This window comes from Malaya genurostris, chromosome 2 (assembly GCF_030247185.1).
Source record: "Malaya genurostris strain Urasoe2022 chromosome 2, Malgen_1.1, whole genome shotgun sequence".
NCBI lineage: Eukaryota > Metazoa > Arthropoda > Insecta > Diptera > Culicidae > Malaya > Malaya genurostris.
Window position 1 is genome coordinate 223,962,318 of NC_080571.1, and position 6,530 is coordinate 223,968,847.

At 35.6% G+C, this 6,530-nt stretch overlaps 1 protein-coding gene across 1 annotated transcript in view; it reads right to left on the minus strand.

Moving 5' to 3' along the window:
* Positions 1-6,530, minus strand: part of LOC131427758 (CD166 antigen-like) — a 1,130,565-nt gene that overhangs the window by 265,686 nt on the left and 858,349 nt on the right. The gene's annotated exons all lie outside the window — the stretch shown is intronic.

Genomic DNA, 6,530 nt, shown 5'->3' on the forward strand with positions numbered 1-6,530 from the left:
CTTTCATTTGAATCTAAGTTTCTGAAAATCGATTTATCGAGAAAATGGAGAGACAATATTTGTCACACACACACACACACACACACACACACACACATACACAGACTTTTGCTCAGTTTGTCGAGCAGAAGCGATTTTTATATGATATTCAGCCCTCCAGGACTCGTTTAAAAAGTACGTTTTCACAATGGTTGTATATCCTTTGTATATGAGCAAGACAAATTTTTCATATACCTTGTGGTGTGATAACTCCTTTTTCTTTGACACTCATTGACATTGACATTGACGTGTTATTAGGGTAATTTCTGATACGAATTTGCATTCATTTTTGATACAAATTCATTCAAATTCGCTTCAAACGAGCCTGAGCTTGTCGAAATTGGTTCAGCCTTGTACAAGGAAATTACGCGGTACAGAAATCTTTGAAAGGTGCACACACATACCGATCTCGAACTAAGTCAAATGGTGTCCGGCGCTCCGATCAAACGCCATGTTTTCCAGAAAGGAAAAACTGATGCCTTTACTTCAATTAAAAAATCAATACATTCAGTTTAGTTCAATCGGCAAACCAATGTTTCTGAAGTGAACTGTAAAATTATAGAAAAAGGCAAAATTTGTAATCGCGTTTGAATTTTTATTAAGTTCTATCTTTTCACGGAGAAAATTCCATTTCTGTTGCCATTATTGAAGAATAATGAAACCAATCATGACTTCTCATGAAGTCATTATAATTGTTCAACATTTTATAATTAGAAGGATTCAAACCATGAACATTAAGTCTTCTCCCATGAAAAGTAATCATGGTCAGAAAATGGGTTACTAGAGGAATGTATTTCTTTCAAAACTCATGACTCCAATATTTCTCCCGTATACATATCACTTTGAACCTTCTGCCTCAAGTGATGTGATGAATTGCCTAATAGATTAATGGTAAGGCAAAACTATTTAAATTGTTCAATTGATCCGTTCGTGCATATTCATTTTATATGTGTGTTGTTTCTCTCATCGGCTGAAAGAGAATAGTCAACATAAAAGAGTCAGCACGCCTACGCTTTTGATTTGGCAAGCTTCAACGTTACGTTTTGTAAGAATATATCTGAATGTATTCTTGCATATTTAATATTACTGTTGATGTTATAATAATATTCCGAGAACTATCGTAAACATATATAACAACACAAGCTGTATTGATGCACCTAAATATTTCAAACTAGCTGATTTACCCGGCGTTGCTCGGAAATGTTTTGTGAAGCAAGGCCGAAACAAATTCTAGAAAATGTCCTCCCCATTGATACTCTGATTGCAATGTAACACAACTTAGACGAAAACTCGATTGAACAATACTCCGTTCATGTTCAGATTGCGATCATTCCCATCAGTGTCCCATCTCAGATCTCACAATAATCATAATTTTCATGGTATTCTTGATAAATTGGGAGCGAATCCTTTTGTTAGAAACATCCAAAACAGATTTCTCTCTATAAATACCTTCTTAGTAGCCTCTGAGTTTCGTATGTATATGTGCTTGTAACGTACTTGTACTTCCGTACTTCCTCGTCACAATCGTACTACAATACCTTTGGCTTCCATGGCTTTTAACACTTGCTACTCCCTCCTTTTTAAACAAACTTTCCATATTCGGGACACTTGCTACACTCCCTCACCCTCAAGATAATCTTATAATCTATTTTGATTTAACTTCCTTTGTGCCAGTGAACTTACTACAGATCTCCTCCATGGTTACCCTGAGTAGTGTCGAAAGTATCTGTGCTTTTCAAAAAATATCGATTCCAACCTTTGGTACATGTGCCAAACTTGGTGGCGATTCGTTTAGTTGATTCGTAGTTATGCTGGGACTCGTTGCGTTGAATTCGAATTAACAACCTTGAAATTCTTGCCACTCTCTTGTTTTACAAAAAATGGGAGATTAAAATTTATTTTCAAAAACCCCTCCTTGTAGTTTAAATGTCGATTCTCTTCAAATTATATTGATTTCGTCATAGACCTCCCCCCCCCCATGTTGAGGACACTTGCTACACATTCTCCACCTGAAAATGTCCTAATGATCATCTCTGAAGAGCAATAAGAATCTGTGCCAAATTTGATAGCAATCCGTTCAGTAGTTTCGGAGTTATGTCGTTACAAACATTACACCCCCCTGTTTAGAAGCACGTACTACATCCATCCCACACGAATACCCTTATATTCATATCAACGTTGTGCAAAAAGTTTCTATGGTCTTCAAAAAGTACCGATTCTCGTCAAATTAGATAGTTTTTTAACGACCCTCTTTGTTAAGGACACTTACTACGCTCCCTCCACTCATAAAAATATTCTTATTACCAGCTCTGAATAGCAAGAAGTACATGTGTCAAGTTTGATAGCAATATGTTTAGTAGTTTCGGAGTTATACCATTACAAACATTACACCCCCCTTTTTAAAGGCACTTGCTACAACCACCCCCCTTATAGTTATATCTAATGTATTCGAAATGTTTCTAAGGTCTTCAAACAATATCGATTTTGTCAAGCTATATGAATTTGTCATAACCTTCCCCTGTTGATGACACTTGATACGCTCCTTCTCCCCACAAAAATACCCTTATGACCATCTATGAAGAGCAAGAAGTATTCGTGCCAAATTTGATAGCAATCCGTTCAGTAATTCCGGAGTTATGCCATTACAAATATTACATCCCCTTTTTATAGGCACTTGCTACATCCAAACCCCGTATAATCATATCTTATATATGCAAAATGTTTCTATGGTCTTAAAAAAGTATCGATTCTCGTCAAATTAGACAAATTTTTTCTTCACTCCCCCCTTGTTAATGACACTTACTACGCTCCCCCCATGAAAATATCCTTATGACTATCTCAGAAGAGTATGAAATAACTGTGCCAAGTTTGGTGGCAATCCGTTCAGTAGTTTCGGAATTATGCCATTACAAACATTACACCCCTTTTTTAAAGGCACTTGCTACATACACCCCCCGTCGTATAGTCATATTTAAGGTTTCTATGACGATTCTCGTCAAGTTTTATGAATTTTTTCATAACCCCCCTTGTTGATAACACTTGCTACGCTTCCTTTCCCCATTAAAATATCCTCATAACCATCTCTGAATAGCAAGAAGTACATGTGCCAAATTTGATAGCAATCCTTTCAGTAGTTTCGGAGTTATGCTATTACATCCCCTTTTTTAAAGGCACTTGCTACATACACCCCCCCGTATAATCATATCTAAGGTCAAGTTATATGATTTTTTCATTACCCCCCCCCCCCCCCCTTGGGTAATAACACTTTCTACGCTCCCTGCCCTATAAAAATACCTTTATGACCATCTATGAAGAGCAAGAAGTATCTGTGCCAAATTTGGTGGTAATCCGTTTGGTAGTTCCGAAGTTATGCCGTTACAAACATACAAACTTACATCCTTCTTTGTATATATATAGATAAGACTATTTTGCAAACGATTTTTTTTAGAAAAGAAAAACAGAAATTACCTTCCGCGGTATTTGCAATAATTCGACATACAGTTTTTTTTTATGAAGTTTGATTCACACATGTTTTTTTATGCAGTTCGTTCAAGTGAATTCATATATCGAATTCAAAAAGGAAAGAATGATAACGTTCAAGTGAATTCTCAAACACGAAATTAAGACCGGAAAAATGAATGTTGTTCTAAGCATTGTCGTGCTTTAGAAACATAATATATTAATAACGAAATGATTCAGATTAAAAGAAATTCAACGTGCTTCTCACTACTTTTCTATTCAAATGCATTTGAGATATTAGTTAAAATCGAGTAAAAAATACGTTCATTACACCATTCCATTTCATTCATATTTAAAATCTTCATATTTAAGAAAATATTCATCAGTCCAAATGGATCATGATCCGAGAGCTTTCAACCAAAGTGTTTTATCACAACATGAAAACATACTGTTTTTCCAAATCATGATCCGTTGTTCATTTCTAGAATCGGAATTTCGCTCGTGTAGATCTTTGGATACTAATAAAATAGTTCAAATGAGGACCATAAACGAATCAAATTGAGAATAAACTTCTTGAATATTCTCCGATGTTTGGCTAGAGTAGAGAACGAAAACTTCCAATTCGAGACTGTTCTTAAGAACATCGGAAATTCAGTTTGATATTTTCAACACGATGTCTGAATAAAACTGTGTTCGATGCAGTCACCATGCAACTACTTTTCAGAAGACTTTACAGCAAAGCTAGAATTATTTTGATTTTTAATCACTACCATTTCAAACAGCCGATTCGAAAAGTTTTAAATTTTAGGCTCGCTTTATTAATTGTGTACATCAGGAGTTACATATTCAATTTATTATAGATGCCCTTTACTATAAAATGCCACTTGTTATACAACGACAAGAATATATTCGGTCAATGATTGAGAGATGAAAAAACAAAATTTCCTATCCCGGACAACTCATCTGTTTATGTGCGTTTCAAAATATATGCAGTTTAAGTGCATCGCTTGACGCCAATGCTGCAGCAAAATGCAACGCTTCGCGTATTGTCCGCCGCGCATAACGCTTCTCCAACAGCCGACGCAGTAGGCGCCGTTACGTCAGCAGATGAAAATTTTGTCATTGTTTGTTTGAGTTTGAAAAAGCCGTGATGTATAAACGCTTGCGGTCAGTGTTTGTGCCACTGGTGATCGTGGCCAGTGTATTCCTGGTGTTTACTGCTTCCGTAGGACCGGAAGCAGTTCCGAACGATACAGCGTGTGTGTTTCGGAGCGAATCCGGAACGGGAATGAATACTTCAGACAGTCGGGAGCTAGAAGAAGTTTTTCTTGTGGAAGCTCAATGTGTGGTAACCGATTGGAGGTTAGTAGATTGTTATATATTAAATATTGTTGAGTTCGATTCTTCGTATTGGTCAGAGCACTGGTGCTCTGCGAGATATGAATCGACCTCTCGTAGGTGTTTAGGATATATTTTTAGGAATGGATTTGGTGTATTTGTTAGTGGATTCAAGACTCCATTATTAGGATGTTAATTCTAACGAACAAGGCCACTTTTTCATCAAGATCCAAGCGGAGGAACTCCTGATCAGATTCCGGATTTCGGAGCGAATGTGCTGATGTGAGAAACTTTTCACAGTTTCCTGGAAAATTTATGATTGAGCAATCCTTCGAAAAAACAAAAACCGAATTGACTGAAGATACCGACTGGACCGACTTGTTAATTATTTCATCAATTCCTAACTTCAGTTTATTAAAATAAAGTTAAAGTATATGCTCTGAACAAATATGATTGTTTCAATTATCTTTTTCTTTTGAATCATTAGGTAAATTAAAAGGACTGGTTTTTGTTGGACAAATTGTTGGTATCGCTATACTTTGAAAATCAAGTAAACTTATTTTTATGCAGATGTCATTTCAATTAAAAATAAATGACTACTTGGATGAGTTTAATATTTTTATGAACATCTTGTTGTTAGAATCGGATATTTTTTCTATATCATGTAGTGATCTCTTCACTGTTTGTGATATTTATAATTGGTAAAATCAAGTAAAGTGATATGTGAGTGAATTGAAGTGGAAGTGACAACGTTAATTAAGGCCATAGATAGGTGCTTTTTGGTAAAAATGTTCGTTAATGATCCAGAAGAATAGATCTACGATCAATTGTCGTTCCTGTTTCGTGCGTTCAATGATTTATGTCATCATCCGTCTTCGTTAAGTATCGTTATCATTTATTTTCGGTGTGAATCATGAAAAATTTCACATATTTTCTTCATCAAGCATCTGACAAAACAAAAAATCTGAAATAATTTGGAGTGAAAAATCTTAATTTAGAGAGAAAATTTATACCTAGCATAATTTAAATTGATCTCTAGTTTAAACACCAATAAGTTGATTTATATTTACCCTTTCTTTTTGGGTCATTATGCATAACAAATTTTGAATTGCACATTTCATTGGTAATTAAATGTCTAATGTATATTTTTCTGTTTTCTTTTTCGATAGCGTGAAGTGTTGGAGTATAGTAGGAGTGCAAATGGGTCAGTTCATAAATTTGTTTGGACTGAGGTTTGAAATCGAATTCATAATTGGCTATGATGTAAGTACAATATATTTCAATAAAATGATATGAAAATCTAACGTTTTTCTTTTGTAACGAACCCAGGGTTCATCAAGCGCAAACGAATGTTCAAATACAATTATTAACGGAAATTTGACTCATTTAGTCGAAGTGGATAGAGATCATGCTGTTATGACATGGGTAGAGTCGAAGCTCAGCAAAGATGATGAAGTTGCGACTTGTCTAGAGGAAAATATACCCTTCCTAGCAAGTAATCCGCATGATGGGAAAAGAGTCTGGAACGATTCAGTAGAGATGTCAGTCGCACCACCGGAGCAACAGTTCGCGATCATGAAGATAAACTCGTCCCATCGTTTATTAGACGCAGTTTTTCAACCGGCATCAAAAATGATAACCCCAACGCAATTTGCTTTTCACCACACATATATAGCATTACCAGATTACTTACT